Source organism: Ciona robusta, unplaced genomic scaffold, assembly GCF_009617815.1.
Source record: "Ciona robusta unplaced genomic scaffold, ASM961781v2 AP042744.1".
Lineage (NCBI taxonomy): Eukaryota > Metazoa > Chordata > Ascidiacea > Phlebobranchia > Cionidae > Ciona > Ciona robusta.
The window spans coordinates 172627-192748 of record NW_028323123.1 but is presented as its reverse complement, the minus strand read 5'-3'; the positions used below and the strand labels follow the sequence as shown (position 1 = coordinate 192748).

The 20122-nt window shown below is 42.2% G+C and overlaps 13 non-coding genes across 13 annotated transcripts; 10 read left to right on the top strand and 3 right to left on the bottom strand.

Annotated features, from left to right (window-relative positions):
- Nucleotides 1-226: 226 nt before the first annotated feature.
- On the bottom strand, nucleotides 227-299 carry Trnak-uuu (transfer RNA lysine (anticodon UUU)). Its single transcript has one exon. It is a non-coding gene; the product is annotated as a tRNA-Lys (tRNA).
- A 5099-nt stretch (nucleotides 300-5398) lies between these two features.
- On the bottom strand, nucleotides 5399-5471 carry Trnak-uuu (transfer RNA lysine (anticodon UUU)). The gene has a single exon. It is a non-coding gene; the product is annotated as a tRNA-Lys (tRNA).
- A 350-nt stretch (nucleotides 5472-5821) lies between these two features.
- On the bottom strand, nucleotides 5822-5894 carry Trnak-uuu (transfer RNA lysine (anticodon UUU)). Its single transcript has one exon. It is a non-coding gene; the product is annotated as a tRNA-Lys (tRNA).
- Nucleotides 5895-8658: 2764 nt separating this feature from the next.
- On the top strand, nucleotides 8659-8731 carry Trnak-uuu (transfer RNA lysine (anticodon UUU)). The gene has a single exon. It is a non-coding gene; the product is annotated as a tRNA-Lys (tRNA).
- Nucleotides 8732-8945: 214 nt separating this feature from the next.
- Trnak-uuu (transfer RNA lysine (anticodon UUU)) lies at nucleotides 8946-9018 on the top strand. The gene has a single exon. It is a non-coding gene; the product is annotated as a tRNA-Lys (tRNA).
- A 68-nt stretch (nucleotides 9019-9086) lies between these two features.
- On the top strand, nucleotides 9087-9159 carry Trnak-uuu (transfer RNA lysine (anticodon UUU)). Its single transcript has one exon. It is a non-coding gene; the product is annotated as a tRNA-Lys (tRNA).
- A 557-nt stretch (nucleotides 9160-9716) lies between these two features.
- Nucleotides 9717-9789, top strand: Trnak-uuu (transfer RNA lysine (anticodon UUU)). Its single transcript has one exon. It is a non-coding gene; the product is annotated as a tRNA-Lys (tRNA).
- A 491-nt stretch (nucleotides 9790-10280) lies between these two features.
- Nucleotides 10281-10353, top strand: Trnak-uuu (transfer RNA lysine (anticodon UUU)). The gene has a single exon. It is a non-coding gene; the product is annotated as a tRNA-Lys (tRNA).
- Nucleotides 10354-10563: 210 nt separating this feature from the next.
- Trnak-uuu (transfer RNA lysine (anticodon UUU)) lies at nucleotides 10564-10636 on the top strand. Its single transcript has one exon. It is a non-coding gene; the product is annotated as a tRNA-Lys (tRNA).
- Nucleotides 10637-10986: 350 nt separating this feature from the next.
- Trnak-uuu (transfer RNA lysine (anticodon UUU)) lies at nucleotides 10987-11059 on the top strand. Its single transcript has one exon. It is a non-coding gene; the product is annotated as a tRNA-Lys (tRNA).
- A 1037-nt stretch (nucleotides 11060-12096) lies between these two features.
- On the top strand, nucleotides 12097-12169 carry Trnak-uuu (transfer RNA lysine (anticodon UUU)). The gene has a single exon. It is a non-coding gene; the product is annotated as a tRNA-Lys (tRNA).
- A 2055-nt stretch (nucleotides 12170-14224) lies between these two features.
- Nucleotides 14225-14297, top strand: Trnak-uuu (transfer RNA lysine (anticodon UUU)). Its single transcript has one exon. It is a non-coding gene; the product is annotated as a tRNA-Lys (tRNA).
- Nucleotides 14298-14978: 681 nt separating this feature from the next.
- On the top strand, nucleotides 14979-15051 carry Trnak-uuu (transfer RNA lysine (anticodon UUU)). Its single transcript has one exon. It is a non-coding gene; the product is annotated as a tRNA-Lys (tRNA).
- Nucleotides 15052-20122: the final 5071 nt, after the last annotated feature.

Genomic DNA, 20122 nt, shown 5'->3' with positions numbered 1-20122 from the left:
ACTGAGCTAACCGGGCATTGATGGTGCTTCAAAACGCTATCAAGTAACGTTGATTTAACTTTAAAGGCAAAAACAAATACCAACATGCCGATAAGGGTCTTGAACCCTTGACCGTTGGATTAAATGTCCAACGCTCTACCGATTGAGCTAACCGGGCTCGGGATCGTGTTTCAAAACGCTATCCTCTAACGTTAAGCTAAGTTTAAATGGAACAACAAATATAAACAGCCCGATAAGGGAATTGAACCCTTGACCGTTGGATTAAAAGTCCAACGCTCTACCGACTGAGCTAACCGGGCTTTGTTGGTGCTTCAAAACGCTATCAAGTAACGTTGATTTAACTTTAAATGCAACAACAAATGACCGTTTGATTAAAAGTCCAACGCTCTACCGATTGAGCTAACCGGGCTCGGGATCGTGTTTCAAAACGCTATCCTCTAAGGTTAAGCTAAGTTTAATTGGAACAACAAATAAAACAGCCCGATAAGGGACTTGAACCCTTGACCGTTGGATTAAAAGTCCAACGCTCTACCGACTGAGCTAACCGGGCTTTGATGGTGCTTCAAAACGCTATCAAGTAACGTTGGTTTAACTTTAAAGGCAAAAACAAATACCAACATCCTGATAAGGGTCTTGAACCCTTGACCGTTGGATTAAAAGTTCAACGCTCTACCGATTGAGCTAACCGGGCTCGGGATCGTGTTTCAAAACGCTATCCTCTAACGTTAAGTTTAAATGCAACACAAAATATAAACATCCCGATAAGGGACTATCCTCTAACGTTGAGTTAAGTTTAAATGCAACAACAAATATAACCAGCCCGATAAGGGACTTGAACTCTTGACCGTTGGATTAAAATTCCAACGCTCTACCGACTGAGCTAACCGGGCTCGGGCTGTTCTTTTATAACGGTATCCTCTAACGTTGAGTTAAGTTTAAAAGCAACAAAAAATATAAACAGCCCGATAAGGGACTTGAACCATTGACCGTTGGATTGAAAGTCCAACGGTCTACCGACTGAGCTAACCGGGCTCTGGATCGTGTTTCAAAACGCTATCTTCTAACGTTGAGTTAAGTTTAAATGCAACACAAAATATAAACATCCCGATAAGGGACTATCCTCTAACGTTAAGTTAAGTTTAAATGCAACAACAAATATAACCAGCCCGATAAGGGACTTGAACCCTTGACCGTTGGATGAAAAGTCCAACGGTCTACCGACTGAGCTAACCTAGCTCGGTCTCTCCTTTTAAAACGGTATCATCTAACGTTGAGTTAAGTTTAAAAGCATCAAAAAATATAAACAGCCCGATAAGGGACTTGAACCATTGACCGTTGGTTTAAAAGTCCAACGGTCTACCGACTGAGCTAACCGGGCTCTGGCTCGTGTTTCAAAACGCTATCCTCTAACGTTGAGTTAAGTTTAAATGCAACAAAAATTATAAACAGCCCGATAAGGGACTATCCTCTAACGCTGAGTTAAGTTTAAATGCAACAACAAATATAAACAACCAGATAAGGGACTTGAACCATTGACCGTTGGATTAAAAGTCCAACGCTCTACCGACTGAGCTAACCGGGCTCGGGATAGTGTTTCAAAACGCTATCCTCTAACGTTGAGTTAAGTTTAAATGGAACAACAATTATAAACAGCCCGATAGGGATTACATCCCTTGTCCGTTGGATTAAAAGGCCAACGCTCTACCGACTGAGCTAACCGGGCTTTGTTGGTGCTTCAAAACGCTATCCAGTAACGTTGATTAAAGTTTAAATGCAACAACAAATACCAACAGCCCGATAAGGGACTTGAACCCTTGACCGTTGGATTAAAAGTCCAACGCTCTACCTACTGAGCTAACCGGGCTCGGGATAGTGTTTCAAAACGCTATCCTCTAACGTTGAGTTAAGTTTAAATGGAACAACAATTATAAACAGCCCGATAGGGATTACATCCCTTGTCCGTTGGATTATAAGGCCAACGCTCTACCGACTGAGCTAACCGGGCTTTGTTGGTGCTTCAAAACGCTATTCTCTAACGTTGAGTTAAGTTTCAATGCAACAACAAATATAAACAGCCCGAAAAGGGACTTGAACCCTTGACCGTTGGATAAAAAGTCCAACGCTCTAGCGACTGAGCTAACCGGGCTTTGTTGGTGCTTCAAAACGCTATCAAGTAACGTTGATTTAACTTTAAATGCAACAACAAATACCAACAGCCCGGTAAGGGACTTGAATCCTTGACCGTTGGATTAAATGTCCAACGCACTACCGACTGAGCTAACCGGGCTTTGATGGTGCTTCAAAATGCTATCAAGTAACGTTGAATTAACTTTAAAGGCAAAAACAAATACCAACATGCCGATAAGGGTCTTGAACCCTTGACCGTTGGATTAAAAGGCCAACGCTCTACCGATTGAGCTAACCGGGCTCGGGATCGTGTTTCAAAACGCTATCCTCTAACGTTAAGCTAAGTTTAAATGGAACAACAAATATAAACAGCCCGATAAGGGACTTGAACCCTTGACCGTTGGATTAAAAGTCCAACGCTCTACCGACTGAGCTAACCGGGCTTTGTTGGTGCTTCAAAACGCTATCAAGTAACGTTGATTTAACTTTAAAGGCAAACACAAATACCAACATCCCGATAAGGGTCTTGAACCCTTGACCGTTGGATTAAAAGTCCAACGCTCTACCGATTGAGCTAACCGGGCTCGGGATCGTGTTTCAAAACGCTATCCTCTAACGTTAAGCTAAGTGTAAATGGAACAACAAATATAAACAACCCGATAAGGGACTTGAACCATTGACCGTTGGATTAAAAGTCTAACCGGGCTCGGGATAGTGTTTCAAAACGCTATCCTCTAACGTTGAGTTAAGTTTAAATGGAACAACAATTATAAACAGCCCGATAGGGATTACATCCCTTGTCCGTTGGATTAAAAGGCCAACGGTCTACCGACTGAGCTAACCGGGCTCGGGATAGTGTTTCAAAACGCTATCCTCTAACGTTGAGTTAAGTTTAAATGGAACAACAATTATAAACAGCCCGATAGGGATTACATCCCTTGTCCGTTGGATTAAAAGGCCAACGCTCTACCGACTGAGCTAACCGGGCTTTGTTGGTGCTTCAAAACGCTATTCTCTAACGTTGAGTTAAGTTTCAATGCAACAACAAATATAAACAGCCCGAAAAGGGACTTAAACCCTTGACCGTTGGATAAAAAGTCCAACGCTCTACCGACTGAGCTAACCGGGCTCGGGATAGTATTTCAAAACGCTATCCTCTAACGTTGAGTTAAGTTTAAATGGAACAACAATTATAAACAGCCCGATAGGGATTACATTCCTTGTCCGTTGGATTAAAAGGCCAACGCTCTACCGACTGAGCTAACCGGGCTTTGTTGGTGCTTCAAAACGCTATTCTCTAACGTTGAGTTAAGTTTTAATGCAACAACAAATATAAACAGCCCGAAAAGGGACTTAAACCTTTGACCGTTGGATAAAAAGTCCAACGCTCTACCGACTGAGCTAACCGGGCTTTGTTGGTGCTTCAAAACGCTATCAAGTAACGTTGATTTAACTTTAAATGCAACAACAAATACCAACAGCCCGATAAGGGACTTGAATCCTTGACCGTTGGATTAAAAGTCCAACGCTCTACCGATTGAGCTAACCGGGCTCGGGATCGTGTTTCAAAACGCTATCCTCTAACGTTAAGCTAAGTTTAAATGGAACAACAAATATAAACAGCCCGATAAGGGACTTGAACCCTTGACCGTTGGATTAAAAGTCCAACGCTCTACCGACTGAGCTAACCGGGCTTTGATGGTGCTTCAAAACGCTATCAAGTAACGTTGATTTAACTTTAGAGGCAAACACAAATACCAACATCCCGATAAGGGTCTTGAACCCTTGACCGTTGGATTAAAAGTCCAACGCTTTACCGATTGTGCTAACCGGGCTCGGGATCGTGTTTCAAAACGCTATCCTCTAACGTTAAGCTAAGTTTAAATGGAACAACAAATATAAACAACCCGATAAGGGACTTGAACCATTGACCGTTGGATTAAAAGTCTAACCGGGCTCGGGATAGTGTTTCAAAACGCTATCCTCTAACGTTGAGTTAAGTTTAAATGGAACAACAATTATAAACAGCCCGATAGGGATTACATCCCTTGTCCGTTGGATTAAAAGGCCAACGGTCTACCGACTGAGCTAACCGGGCTCGGGATGGTGTTTCAAAACGCTATCCTCTAACGTTGAGTTAAGTTTAAATGGAACAACAATTATAAACAGACCGATAGGGATTACATCCCTTTTCCGTTGGATTAAAAGGCCAACGCTCTACCGACTGAGCTAACCGGGCTTGGTTGGTGCTTCAAAACGCTATTCTCTAACGTTGAGTTAAGTTTCAATGCAACAACAAATATAAACAGCCCGAAAAGGGACTTAAACCCTTGACCGTTGGATAAAAAGTCCAACGCTCTACCGACTGAGCTAACCGGGCTTTGTTGGTGCCTTAAAACGCTATCAAGTAACGTTGATTTAACTTTAAATGCAACAACAAATACCAACAGCCCGATAAGGGACTTGAACCCTTGACCGATGGATTAAAAGTCCAACGCTCTACCGACTGAGCTAACCGGGCATTGATGGTGCTTCAAAACGCTATCAAGTAACGTTGATTTAACTTTAAAGGCAAAAACAAATACCAACATGCCGATAAGGGTCTTGAACCCTTGACCGTTGGATTAAATGTCCAACGCTCTACCGATTGAGCTAACCGGGCTCGGGATCGTGTTTCAAAACGCTATCCTCTAACGTTAAGCTAAGTTTAAATGGAACAACAAATATAAACAGCCCGATAAGGGAATTGAACCCTTGACCGTTGAATTAAAAGTCCAACGCTCTACCGACTGAGCTAACCGGGCTTTGATGGTGCTTCAAAACGCTATCAAGTAACGTTGGTTTAACATTAAAGGCAAAAACAAATACCAACATCCCGATAAGGGTCTTGAACCCTTGACCGTTGGATTAAAAGTCCAACGCTCTACCGATTGAGCTAACCGGGCTCGGGATCGTGTTTCAAAACGCTATCCTCTAACGTTAAGTTTAAATGGAACAACAAATATAAACAACCCGATAAGGGACTTGAATCATTGACCGTTGGATTCAAAGTCTAACCGGGCTCGGGATAGTGTTTCAAAACGCTATCCTCTAACGTTGAGTTAAGTTTAAATGGAACAACAATTATAAACAGCCCGATAGGGATTACATCCCTTGTCCGTTGGATTAAAAGGCCAACGCTCTACCGACTGAGCTAACCGGGCTTTGTTGGTGCTTCAAAACGCTATCCAGTAACGTTGACTAAACTTTAAATGCAACAACAAATACCAACAGCCCGATAAGGGATTTGAACCCTTGACCGTTGGATTAAAAGTCCAACGCTCTACCGACTGAGCTAACCGGGCTCGGGATAGTGTTTTAAAACGCTATCCTCTAACGTTGAGTTAAGTTTAAATGGAACAACAATTATAAACAGCCCGATAGGGATTACATCCCTTGTCCGTTGGATTAAAAGGCCAACGCTCTACCGACTGAGCTAACCGGGCTTTGTTGGTGCTTCAAAACGCTATTCTCTAACGTTGAGTTAAGTTTCAATGCAACAACAAATATAAACAGCCCGAAAAGGGACTTAAACCCTTGACCGTTGGATAAAAAGTCCAACGCTCTACCGACTGAGCTAACCGGGCTTTGTTGGTGCTTCAAAACGCTATCAAGTAACGTTGATTTAACTTTAAATGCAACAACAAATACCAACAGCCCGATAAGGGATTTGAACCCTTGACCGTTGGATTAAAAGTCCAACGCTCTACCGACTGAGCTAACCGGGCTTTGATGGTGCTTCAAAACGCTATCAAGTAACGTTGATTTAACTTTAAAGGCAAAAACAAATACCAACATCCCGATAAGGGTCTTGAATCCTTGACCGTTGGACTAAAAGTCCAACGCTCTACCGATTGAGCTAACCGGGCTCGGGATCGTGTTTCAAAACGCTATCCTCTAACGTTAAGCTAAGTTTAAATGGAACAACAAATATAAACAGCCCGATAAGGGACTTGAACCCTTGACCGTTGGATTAAAAGTCCAAGTAAATGTCCAACGCTCTACTGATTGAGCTAACCGGGCTCGGGATCGTGTTTCAAAACGCTATCCTCTAACGTTAAGCTAAGTTTAAATGGAACAACAAATATAAACAACCCGATAAGGGACTTGAACCATTGACCGTTGGATTCAAAGTCTAACCGGGCTCGGGATAGTGTTTCAAAACGCTATCATCTAACGTTGAGTAAAGTTTAAATGGAACAACAATTATAAACAGCCCGATAGGGATTACATCCCTTGTCCGTTGGATTAAAAGGCCAACGCTCTACCGACTGAGCTAACCGGGCTTTGTTGGTGCTTCAAAACGCTATCCAGTAACGTTGACTAAAGTTTAAATGCAACAACAAATACCAACAGCCCGATAAGGGACTTGAACCCTTGACCGTTGGATTAAAAGTCCAACGCTCTACCGACTGAGCTAACCGGGCTCGGGATAGTGTTTCAAAACGCTACCCTCTAACGTTGAGTTAAGTTTAAATGGAACAACAATTATAAACAGCCCGATAGGGATTACATCCCTTGTCCGTTGGATTAAAAGGCCAACGCTCTACCGACTGAGCTAACCGGGCTTTGTTGGTGCTTCAAAACGCTATTCTCTAACGTTGAGTTAAGTTTCAATGCAACAACAAATATAAACAGCCCGAAAAGGGACTTAAACCCTTGACCGTTGGATAAAAAGTCCAACGCTCTACCGACTGAGCTAACCGGGCTTTGTTGGTGCTTCAAAACGCTATCAAGTAACGTTGATTTAACTTTAAATGCAACAACAAATACCAACAGCCCGATAAGGGACTTGAACCCTTGAACGTTGGATTAAAAGTCCAACGCTCTACCGATTGAGCTAACCGGGCTCGGGATCGTGTTTCAAAACGCTATCCTCTAACGTTAAGCTAAGTTTAAATGGAACAACAAATATAAACAGCCCGATAAGGGACTTGAACCCTTGACCGTTGGATTAAAAGTCCAACGCTCTACCGACTGAGCTAACCGGGCTCGGGATAGTGTTTCAAAACGCTATCCTCTAACGTTGAGTTAAGTTTAAATGGAACAACAATTATAAACAGCCCGATAGGGATTACATCCCTTGTCCGTTGGATTAAAAGGCCAACGCTCTACCGACTGAGCTAACCGGGCTTTGTTGGAGCTTCAAAACGCTATTCTCTAACGTTGAGTTAAGTTTCAATGCAACAACAAATATAAACAGCCCGAAAAGGGACTTGAACCCTTGACCGTTGGATAAAAAGTCCAACGCTCTACCGACTGAGCTAACCGGGCTTTGTTGGTGCTTCAAAACGCTATCAAGTAATGTTGATTTAACTTAAATGCAACAACAAATACCAACAGCCCGATAAGGGTCTTGAACCCTTGAGCGTTGGATTAAAACTCCAACGCTCTACCGACTGAGCTAACCGGGCTCGGGATGTTCTTTTATAACGGTATCCTCAAACGTTGAGTTAAGTTTAAAAGCAACAAAAAATATAAACAGCCCGATAAGGGACTTGAACCATTGACCGTTGGATTAAAAGTCCAACGGTCTACCGACTGAGCTAACCGGGCTCTGGCTCGTGTTTCAAAACGCTATCTTCTAACGTTGAGTTAAGTTTAAATGCAACACAAAATATAAACATCCCGATAAGGGACTATCCTCTAACGTTGAGTTAAGTTTAAATGCAACAACAAATATAACCAGCCCGATAGGGGACTTGAACCATTGACCGTTGGATTAAAAGTCCAACGGTCTACCGACTGAGCTAACCGAGCTCGGTCTCTCCTTTTAAAACGGTATCCTCTAACGTTGAGTTAAGTTTAAAAGCATCAAAAAATATAAACAGCCCGATAAGGGACTTGAACCATTGACCGTTGGATTAAAAGATAGTCCCTTATCGGGCTGTTTATATTTTTTGTTGCATTTAAACTTAACTCAACGTTAGAGGATAGCGTTTTGAAACACGACTTGAACCCTTGACCGTTGGATTAAAAGTCCAACGCTCTACCGACTGAGCTAACCGGGCTTTGTTGGTGCTTCAAAACGCTATCAAGTAACGTTGATTTAACTTTAAATGCAACAACAAATACCAACAGCCCGATAAGGGACTTGAACCCTTGACCGTTGGATTAAAAGTCCAACGCTCTACCGACTGAGCTAACCGGGCTCGGGCTGTTCTTTTATAACGGTATCCTCTAACGTTGAGTTAAGTTTAAAAGCATCAAAAAATATAAACAGCCCGATAAGGGACTTGAACCATTGACCGTTGGATTAAAAGATAGTCCCTTATCGGGCTGTTTATATTTTTTGTTGCATTTAAACTTAACTCAACGTTAGAGGATAGCGTTTTGAAACACGAGCCAGAGCCCGGTTAGCTCAGTCGGTAGACCGTTGGACTTTTAATCCAACGGTCAATGGTTCAAGTCCCTTATCGGGCTGTTTATATTTTTTGTTGCTTTTAAACTTAACTCAACGTTAGAGGATACCGTTATAAAAGAACAGCCCGAGCCCGGTTAGCTCAGTCGGTAGAGCGTTGGACTTTTAATCCAACGGTCAAGGGTTCAAGTCCCTTATCGGGCTGTTGGTATTTGTTGTTGCATTTAAAGTTAAATCAACGTTACTTCATAGCGTTTTAAAGCACCAACAAAGCCCGGTTAGCTCAGTCGGTAGAGCGTTGGACTTTTTATCCAACGGTCAAGGGTTCAAGTCCCTTATCGGGCTGTTTATAATTGTTGTTCCATTTAAACTTAACTCAACGTTAGATGATAGCGTTTTGAAACAAACACTATCCCGAGCCCGGTTAGCTCAGTCGGTAGAGCGTTGGACTTTTAATCCAACGGTCAAGGGTTCAAGTCCCTTATCGGGCTGTTGGTATTTGTTGTTGCATTTAAAGTTAAATCAACGTTACTTGATAGCGTTTTGAAGCACCTACAAAGCCCGGTTAGCTCAGTCGGTAGAGCGTTGGACTTTTAATCCAACGGTCAAGGGTTCAAGTCCCTTATCGGGCTGTTTATATTTGTTGTTCCATTTAAACTTAGCTTAAGGTTAGAGGATAGCGTTTTGAAACACGATCCCGAGCCCGGTTAGCTCAATCGGTAGAGCGTTGGACTTTTAATCCAACGGTCAAGGGTTCAAGACCCTTATCAGGCTGTTTATATTTTTTGATGCTTTTAAACTTAACTCAACGTTAGAGGATACCGTTTTAAAAGGAGAGACCGAGCTCGGTTAGCTCAGTCGCTAGACCGTTGGACTTTTAATCCAACGGTCAATGGTTCAAGTCCCTTATCGGGCTGGTTATATTTGTTGTTGCATTTAAACTTAACTCAACGTTAGAGGATAGTCCCTTATCGGGATGTTTATATTTTGTGTTGCATTTAAACTTAACTCAACGTTAGAAGATAGCGTTTTGAAACACGAGCCAGAGCCCGGTTAGCTCAGTCGGTAGACCGTTGGACTTTTAATCCAACGGTCAATGGTTCAAGTCCCTTATCGGGCTGTTTATATTTTTTGTTGCTTTTAAACTTAACTCAACGTTAGAGGATACCGTTATAAAAGAACAGCCCGAGCCCGGTTAGCTCAGTCGGTAGAGCGTTGGACTTTTAATCCAACGGTCAAGGGTTCAAGTCCCTTATCGGGCTGTTGGTATTTGTTGTTGCATTTAAAGTTAAATCAACGTTACTTCATAGCGTTTTAAAGCACCAACAAAGCCCGGTTAGCTCAGTCGGTAGAGCGTTGGAATTTTTATCCAACGGTCAAGGGTTCAAGTCCCTTTTCGGGCTGTTTATATTTGTTGTTGCATTGAAACTTAACTCAACGTTAGAGAATAGCGTTTTGAAGCACCAACAAAGCCCGGTTAGCTCAGTCGGTAGAGCGTTGGCCTTTTAATCCAACGGACAAGGGATGTAATCCCTATCGGGCTGTTTATAATTGTTGTTCCATTTAAACTTAACTCAACGTTAGAGGATAGCGTTTTGAAACACTATCCCGAGCCCGGTTAGCTCAGTCGGTACAGCATTGGACTTTTAATCCAACGGTCAAGGGTTCAAGTCCCTTATCGGGCTGTTGGTATTTGTTGTTGCATTTAAAGTTAAATCAACGTTACTTGATAGCGTTTTGAAGCACCTACAAAGCCCGGTTAGCTCAGTCGGTAGAGCGTTGGACTTTTAATCCAACGGTCAAGGGTTCAAGTCCCTTATCGGGCTGTTTATATTTGTTGTTCCATTTAAACTTAGCTTAAGGTTAGAGGATAGCGTTTTGAAACACGATCCCGAGCCCGGTTAGCTCAATCGGTAGAGCGTTGGACTTTTAATCCAACGGTCAAGGGTTCAAGACCCTTATCGGGATGTTGGTATTTGTTTTTGCATTTAAAGTTAAATCAACGTTACTTGATAGCGTTTTGAAGCACCAACAAAGCCCGGTTAGCTCAGTCGGTAGAGCGTTGGACTTTTAATCCAACGGTCAAGGGTTCAAGTCCCTTATCGGGCTGTTGGTATTTGTTGTTGCATTTAAAGTTAAATCAACGTTACTTGATAGCGTTTTGAAGCACCAACAAAGCCCGGTTAGCTCAGTCGGTAGAGCGTTGGTCTTTTTATCCAACGGTCAAGGGTTCAAGTCCCTTTTCGGGCTGTTTATATTTGTTGTTGCATTGAAACTTAACTCAACGTTAGAGAATAGCGTTTTGAAGCACCAACAAAGCCCGGTTAGCTCAGTCGGTAGAGCGTTGGCCTTTTAATCCAACGGACAAGGGATGTAATCCCTATCGGGCTGTTTATAATTGTTGTTCCATTTAAACTTAACTCAACGTTAGAGGATAGCGTTTTGAAACACTATCCCGTGCCCGGTTAGCTCAGTCGGTAGAGCGTTGGACTTTTAATCCAACGGTCAAGGGTTCAAGTCCCTTATCGGGCTGTTGGTATTGTTGCATTTAAACTTTAATCAACGTTACTGGATAGCGTTTTGAAGCACCAACAAAGCCCGGTTAGCTCAGTCGGTAGATCGTTGGACTTTTAATCCAACGGTCAATGGTTCAAGTCCCTTATCGGGCTGTTTATATTCGTTGTTGCATTTAAACTTAACTCAGCGTTAGAGGATAGTCCCTTACCGGGCTGTTTATATTTTTTGTTGCATTTAAACTTAACTCAACGTTAGAGGATAGCGTTTTGAAACACGAGCCAGAGCCCGGTAAGCTCAGTCGGTAGACCGTTGGACTTTTAATCCAACGGTCAAAGGTTCAAGTCCCTTATCGGGCTGTTTATATTTTTTGATGCTTTTAAACTTAACTCAACGTTAGAGGATACCGTTTTAAAAGGAGAGACCGAGCTCGATTAGCTCAGTCGGTAGACCGTTGGACTTTTAATCCAACGGTCAATGGTTCAAGTCCCTTATCGGGCTGGTTATATTTGTTGTTGCATTTAAACTTAACTCAACGTTAGAGGATAGTCCGTTATCGGGATGTTTATATTTTGTGCTGCATTTAAACTTAACTCAACGTTAGAAGATAGCGTTTTGAAACACGAGCCAGAGCCCGGTTAGCTCAGTCGGTAGACCGTTGGACTTTTAATCCAACGGTCAAGGGTTCAAGACCGTTTTCGGGATGTTGGTATTTGTTTTTGCATTTAAAGTTAAATCAACGTTACTTGATAGCGTTTTGATGCACCAACAAAGCCCGGTTAGCTCACTCGGTAGAGCGTTGGACTTTTAATCCAACGGTCAAGGGTTCAAGTCCCTTTTCGGGCTGTTTATATTTGTTGTTGCATTGAAACTTAACTCAGCGTCAGAGAATTGCGTTTTGAAGCACCAACAAAGCCCGGTTAGCTCAGTCGGTAGAGCGTTGGCCTTTTAATCCAACGGACAAGGGATGTAATCCCTATCGGGCTGTTTATAATTGTTGTTCCATTTAAACTTAACTCAACGTTAGAGGATAGCGTTTTGAAACACTATCTCGAGCCCGGTTAGCTCAGTCGGTAGAGCGTTGGACTTTTAATCCAACGGTCAAGGGTTCAAGTCCCTTATCGGGCTGTTGGTATTTGTTGTTGCATTTAAACTTTAATCAACGTTACTGGATAGCGTTTTGAAGCACCAACAAAGCCCCGTTAGCTCAGTCGGTAGATCGTTGGACTTTTAATCCAACGGTCAATGGTTCAAGTCCCTTATCGGGCTGTTTATATTTTTTGTTGCATTTAAACTTAACTCAGCGTTAGAGGATAGTCCCTTATCGGGCTGTTTATATTTTTTGTTGCATTTAAACTTAACTCAACGTTAGAGGATAGCGTTTTGAAACACGAGCCAGAGCCCGGTTAGCTCAGTCGGTAGACCGTTGGACTTTTAATCCAACGGTCAATGGTTCAAGTCCCTTATCGGGCTGTTTATATTTTTTGTTGCTTTTAAACTTAACTCAAAGTTAAAGGATACCGTTTTAAAACAACAGCCCGAGCCCGGTTAGCTCAGTCGGTAGAGCGTTGGACTTTTAATCCAACGGTCAAGGGTTCTAGTCCCTTATCGGGCTGTTGGTATTTGTTGTTGCATTTGAAGTTAAATCAACGTTACTTGATAGCGTTTTGAAGCACCAACAAAGCCCGGTTAGCTCAGTCGGTAGAGCGTTGGACTTTTTATCCAACGGTCAAGGGATCAAGTCCCTTTTCGGGCTGTTTATATTTGTTGTTGCATTGAAACTTAACTCAACGTTAGAGAATAGCGTTTTGAAGCACCAACAAAGCCCGGTTAGCTCACTCGGTAGAGCGTTGGCCTTTTAATCCAACGGACAAGGGATGTAATCCATATCGGGCTGTTTATAATTGTTGTTCCTTTTAAACTTAACTCAACGTTAGAGGATAGCGTTTTGAAACACTATCCCGAGCCCGGTTAGCTCAGTCGGTAGAGCGTTGGACTTTTAATCCAACGGTCAAAGGTTCAAGTCCCTTATCGGGCTCTTGGTATTTGTTGTTGCATTTAAAGTTAAATCAACGTTACTTGATAGCGTTTTGAAGCACCAACAAAGCCCGGTTAACTCAGTCGGTAGAGCGTTGGACTTTTAATCCAACGGTCAAGGGTTCAAGTCCTGTTACGTCCTTCGGTCGTTTATTAAATGAGAAACAAGTTTATCAAACTAAACAGATATTAAAAAGTAGTTCAAACGTCACGGTGTAATATGTAATAATGTAAAAAACAAAAACCTTAGTCAATGTCATTCAATGTCGTAACGTCACACGTGACTCACCAAATACCGCCTGGTGGCGCTATAACAAGAAGGTATTGGGGACCTAACGTAATATCATAACACCTCCCCAGTAACTTTGAGGCACATGTAATAGAACAAAAACGAAAAGTAAATATGTACAGTAGCGATCAATATACAACACGTTGCTTATGTGGCCGTGTAGATCGGCGAATTGGTGGGTGACTAGTAGTAGTAGGTACATTTGTAATACAGGGTATATTCGTGTTTTCGGTGTATCGCGGTTGTAGTTGGTCAAGGTGTCGCTTTAAAATATTGTCTCCCTCAACCTTAACTTTAAAAGTTCTCGGACCCAGAATTTCTTCTATCACAAATTTGTTCTGAGGATAGCGTTTTGAAACACAAGCCAGAGCCCGGTTAGCTCAGTCGGTAGACCGTTGGACTTTTAATCCAACGGTCAATGGTTCAAGTCCCTTAGCGGGCTGTTTATATTTTTTGATGCTTTTAAACTTAACTCAACGTTAGAGGATACCGTTTTAAAAGGAGAGACCGAGCTCGGTTAGCTCAGTCGGTAGACCGTTGGACATTTAATCCAACGGTCAATGGTTCAAGTCCCTTATCGGGCTGGTTATATTTGTTGTTGCATTTAAACTTAACTCAACGTTAGAGGATAGTCCCTTATCGGGATGTTTATATTTTGTGTTGCATTTAAACTTAACTCAACGTTAGAAGATAGCGTTTTGAAACACGAGTCAGAGCCCGGTTAGCTCAGTCGGTAGACCGTTGGACTTTTAATCCAACGGTCAATGGTTCAAGTCCCTTATCGGGCTGTTTATATTTTTTGTTGCTTTTAAACTTAACTCAACGTTAGAGGATACCGTTATAAAAGAACAGCCCGAGCCCGGTTAGCTCAGTCGGTAGAGCGTTGGACTTTTAATCCAACGGTCAAGGGTTCAAGTCCCTTATCGGGCTGTTGGTATTTGTTGTTGCATTTAAAGTTAAATCAACGTTACTTGATAGCGTTTTGAAGCACCAACAAAGCCCGGTTAGCTCAGTCGGTAGAGCGTTGGACTTTTTATCCAACGGTCAAGGGTTCAAGTCCCTTTTCGGGCTGTTTATATTTGTTGTTGCATTTAAACTTAACTCAACGTTAGAGAATAGCGTTTTGAAGCACCAACAAAGCCCGGTTAGCTCAGTCGGTAGAGCGTTGGCCTTTTAATCCAACGGACAAGGGATGTAATCCCTATCGGGCTGTTTATAATTGTTGTTCCATTTAAACTTAACTCAACGTTAGAGGATAGCGTTTTGAAACACTATCCCGTGCCCGGTTAGCTCAGTCGGTAGAGCGTTGGACTTTTAAGCACCAACAAAGCCCGGTTAGCTCAGTCGGTAGAGCGTTGGACTTTTTATCCAACGGTCAAGGGTTCAAGTCCCTTTTCGGGCTGTTTATATTTGTTGTTGCATTTAAACTTAACTCAACGTTAGAGAATAGCGTTTTGAAGCACCAACAAAGCCCGGTTAGCTCAGTCGGTAGAGCGTTGGCCTTTTAATCCAACGGACAAGGGATGTAATCCCTATCGGGCTGTTTATAATTGTTGTTCCATTTAAACTTAACTCAACGTTAGAGGATAGCGTTTTGAAACACTATCCCGTGCCCGGTTAGCTCAGTCGGTAGAGCGTTGGACTTTTAATCCAACGGTCAAGGGTTCAAGTCCCTTATCGGGCTGTTGGTATTTGTTGTTGCATTTAAACTTTAATCAACGTTACTGGATAGCGTTTTGAAGCACCAACAAAGCCCGGTTAGCTCAGTCGGTAGATCGTTGGACTTTTAATCCAACGGTCAATGGTTCAAGTCCCTTATCGGGCTGTTTATATTTGTTGTTGCATTTAAACTTAACTCAGCGTTAGAGGATAGTCCCTTATCGGGCTGTTTATATTTTTTGTTGCATTTAAACTTAACTCAACGTTAGAGGATAGCGTTTTGAAACACGAGCCAGAGCCCGGTTAGCTCAGTCGGTAGACCGTTGGACTTTTAATCCAACGGTCAATGGTTCAAGTCTCTTATCGGGCTGTTTTTTGATGCTTTTAAACTTAACTCAACGTTAGAGGATACAGTTTTAAAAGGAGAGACCGAGCTCGGTTAGCTCAGTCGGTAGACCGTTGGACTTTTAATCCAATCCAACGGTCAATGGTTTAAGTCCCTTATCTTTTAATCCAACGGTCAATGGTTCAAGTCCCTTATCGGGCTGTTTATATTTGTTGTTGCATTTAAAGTTAAATCAACGTTACTTGATAGCGTTTTGAAGGAAGCACCAACAAAGCCCGGTTAGCTCAGTCGGTAGAGCGTTGGACTTTTTATCCAACGGTCAAGGGTTCAAGTCCCTTTTCGGGCTGTTTATATTTGTTGTTGCATTTAAACTTAACTCAGCGTTAGAGGATAGTCCCTTATCGGACTGTTTATATTTGTTGTTGCATTTAAACTTAACTCAGCGTTAGAGGATAGTCCCTTATCGGACTGTTTATATTTTTTGTTGCATTTAAACTTAACTCAACGTTAGAGGATAGCGTTTTGAAACACGAGCCAGAGCCCGGTTAGCTCAGTCGGTAGACCGTTGGACTTTTAATCCAACGGTCAATGGTTCAAGTCCCTTATCGGGCTGTTTATATTTTTGTTGCTTTTAAACTTAACTCAAAGTTAGAGGATACCGTTTTAAAAGAACAGCCCGAGCCCGGTTAGCTCAGTCGGTAGAGCGTTGGACTTTTAATCCAACGGTCAAGGATTCAAGTCCCTTTTCGGGCTGTTTATATTTGTTGTTGCATTGAAACTTAACTCAACGTTAGAGAATAGCGTTTTGAAGCACCAACAAAGCCCGGTTAGCTCAGTCGGTAGAGCGTTGGCCTTTTAATCCAACAGACAAGGGATGTAATCCCTATCGGGCTGTTTATAATTGTTGTTCCATTTAAACTTAACTCAACGTTAGAGGATAGCGTTTTGAAACACTATCCCGAGCCCGGTTAGCTCAGTCGGTAGAGCGTTGGACTTTTAATCCAACGGTCAAGGGTAAAGTCCCTTATCGGGCTGTTGGTATTTGTTGTTGCATTTAAACTTTAATCAACGTTACTGGATAGCGTTTTGAAGCACCAACAAAGCCCGGTTAGCTCAGTCGGTGGATCGTTGGACTTTTAATCCAACGGTCAATGGTTCAAGTCCCTTATCGGGCTGTTTATATTTGTTGTTGCATTTAAACTTAACTCAGCGTTAGAGGATAGTCCCTTATCGGGCTGTTTATATTTGTTGTTGCATTTAAACTTAACTCAGCGTTAGAGGATAGTCCCTTATCGGGCTGTTTATATTTTTTGTTGCATTTAAACTTAACTCAACGTTAGAGGATAGCGTTTTGAAACACGAGCCAGAGCGCGGTTAGCTCAGTCGGTAGACCGTTGGACTTTTAATCCAACGGTCAATGGTTCAAGTCCCTTATCGGGCTGTTTATATTTTTTGTTGCATTTAAACTTAACTCAACGTTAGAGGATAGCGTTTTGAAACACGAGCCAGAGCCCGGTTAGCTCAGTCGGTAGAGCGTTGGGCTTTTAATCCAACGGTCAAGGGTTCAAGTCCCTTATCGGGCTGCTGGTATTTGTTGTTGCATTTAAAGTTAAATCAACGTTACTTGATAGCGTTTTGAAGGAAGCACCAACAAAGCCCGGTTAGCTCAGTCGGTAGAGCGTTGGACTTTTTATCCAACGGTCAAGGGTTCAAGTCCCTTTTCGGGCTGTTTATATTTGTTGTTGCATTTAAACTTAACTCAGCGTTAGAGGATAGTCCCTTATCGGACTGTTTATATTTGTTGTTGCATTTAAACTTAACTCAGCGTTAGAGGATAGTCCCTTATCGGACTGTTTATATTTGTTGTTGCATTTAAACTTAACTCAACGTTAGAAGATAGCGTTTTGAAACACGAGCCAGAGCCCGGTTAGCTCAGTCGGTAGACCGTTGGACTTTTAATCCAACGGTCGAGGGTTCAAGACCCTTTTCGGGATGTTGGTATTTGTTGTTGCATTTAAAGTTAAATCAACATTACTTGATAGCGTTTTGAAGCACCAACAAAGCCCGGTTAGCTCAGTCGGTAGAGCGTTGGACTTTTTATCCAACGGTCAAGGGTTTAAGTCCCTTTTCGGGCTGTTTATATTTGTTGTTGCATTGAAACTTAACTCAACGTTAGAGAATAGCGTTTTGAAGCACCAACAAAGCCCGGTTAGCTCAGTCGGTAGAGCGTTGGCCTTTTAATCCAACGGACAAGGGATGTATAATCCCTATCGGGCTGTTTATAATTGTTGTTCCATTTAAACTTAACTCAAAGTTAGAGGATAGCGTTTTGAAACACTAACCCGAGCCCGGTTAGCTCAGTCGGTAGAGCGTTGGACTTTTAATTCAACGGTCAAGGGTTCAAGTCCCTTATCGGGCTGTTGGTATTTGTTGTTGCATTTAAACTTTAATCAACGTTACTGGATAGCGTTTTGAAGCACCAACAAAGCCCGGTTAGCTCAGTCGGTAGATCGTTGGACTTTTAATCCAACGGTCATTGGTTCAAGTCCCTTATCGGGCTGTTTATATTTGTTGTTGCATTTAAACTTAACTCAGCGTTAGAGGATAGTCCCTTATCGGGCTGTTTATATTTTTTGTTGCATTTAAACTTAACTCAACGTTAGAGGATAGCGTTTTGAAACACGAGCCAGAGCCCGGTTAGCTCAGTCGGTAGCCCGTTGGACTTTTAATCCAACGGTCAATGGTTCAAGTCCCCTATCGGGCTGTTTATATTTTTTGTTGCTTTTAAACTTAACTCAAAGTTAGAGGATACCGTTTTAAAAGAACAGCCCGAGCCCGGTTAGCTCAGTCGGTAGAGCGTTGGACTTTTAATCCAACTGTCAAGGGTTCAAGACCCTTATCGGGCTGTTGGTATTTGTTGTTGCATTTAAATTTAAATCAACGTTACTTGATAGCGTTTTGAAGCACCAACAAAGCCCGGTTAGCTCAGTCGGTAGAGCGTTGGACTTTTTATCCAACGGTCAAGGATTCAAGTCCCTTTTCGGGCTGTTTATATTTGTTGTTGCATTGAAACTTAACTCAACGTTAGAGAATAGCGTTTTGAAGCACCAACAAAGCCCGGTTAGCTCACTCGGTAGAGCGTTGGACTTTTAATCCAACTGACAAGGGATGTAATCCCTATCGGGCTGTTTATAATTGTTGTTCCATTTAAACTTAACTCAACGTTAGAGGATAGCGTTTTGAAACACTATCCCGTGCCCGGTTAGCTCAGTCGGTAGAGCGTTGGACTTTTAATCCAACGGTCAAAGGTTCAAGTCCCTTATCGGGCTGTTGGTATTTGTTGTTGCATTTAAAGTTAAATCAACGTTACTTGATAGCGTTTTGAAGCACCAACAAAGCCCGGTTAGCTCAGTCGGTAGAGCGTTGGACTTTTAATCCAACGGTCAAGGGTTCAAGTCCTGTTACGTCCTTCGGTCGTTTATTAAATGAGAAACAAGTTTATCAAACTAAACAGATCTTAAAAAGTAGTTCAAACGTCACGGTGTAATATGTAATAATGTAAAAAAACAAAAACCAAGGGTTCAAGTCCCTTTTCGGGCTGTTTATATTTGTTGTTGCATTGAAACTTAACTCAACGTTAGAGAATAGCGTTTTGAAGCACCAACAAAGCCCGGTTAGCTCACTCGGTAGAGCGTTGGACTTTTAATCCAACTGACAAGGGATGTAATCCCTATCGGGCTGTTTATAATTGTTGTTCCATTTAAACTTAACTCAACGTTAGAGGATAGCGTTTTGAAACACTATCCCGTGCCCGGTTAGCTCAGTCGGTAGAGCGTTGGACTTTTAATCCAACGGTCAAAGGTTCAAGTCCCTTATCGGGCTGTTGGTATTTGTTGTTGCATTTAAAGTTAAATCAACGTTACTTGATAGCGTTTTGAAGCACCAACAAAGCCCGGTTAGCTCAGTCGGTAGAGCGTTGGACTTTTAATCCAACGGTCAAGGGTTCAAGTCCTGTTACGTCCTTCGGTCGTTTATTAAATGAGAAACAAGTTTATCAAACTAAACAGATCTTAAAAAGTAGTTCAAACGTCACGGTGTAATATGTAATAATGTAAAAAAACAAAAACCTTAGTCAATGTCATTCAATGTCGTAACGTCACACGTGACTCACCAAATACCGCCTGGTGGCGCTATAACAAGAAATTATTGGGGACCTAACGTAATATCATAACACCTCCCCAGTAACTTTGAGGCACATGTAATAGAACAAAAACGAAAAGTAAATATGTACAGTAGCGATCAATATACAACCCGTTGCTTATGTGGCCGTGTAGATCGGCGTATTGGTGGGTGACTAGTTGTAGTAGGTACATTTGTAATACAGGGTATATTCGTGTTATCGGTGTATCGCGGTTGTAGTTGGTCAAGGTGTCGCTTTACAATATTGTCTCCCTCAACCTTAACTTTAAAAGTTCTCGGACCCAGAATTTCTTCTATCACCCCCGCAGTCCATTTGGGATCGGTACTTTTCCGTGGACCATAGCACAATGCATAACATTGGGATCCAACAATAAAAGGGTTGTCTTTGGCAGGGCCTGTTGGGTGTAGTCTTGTTTGTAGTTGATGGCCTTGAGCCACATGAACAGGAGAGGGTACCATCACGTCAATCTTGGTACGGATTTGTCGATGGTGTAGTAGTTCACTGGGTGAAAATCCTGTAATCAACGGTGTACGTCGATACTGTATTAAA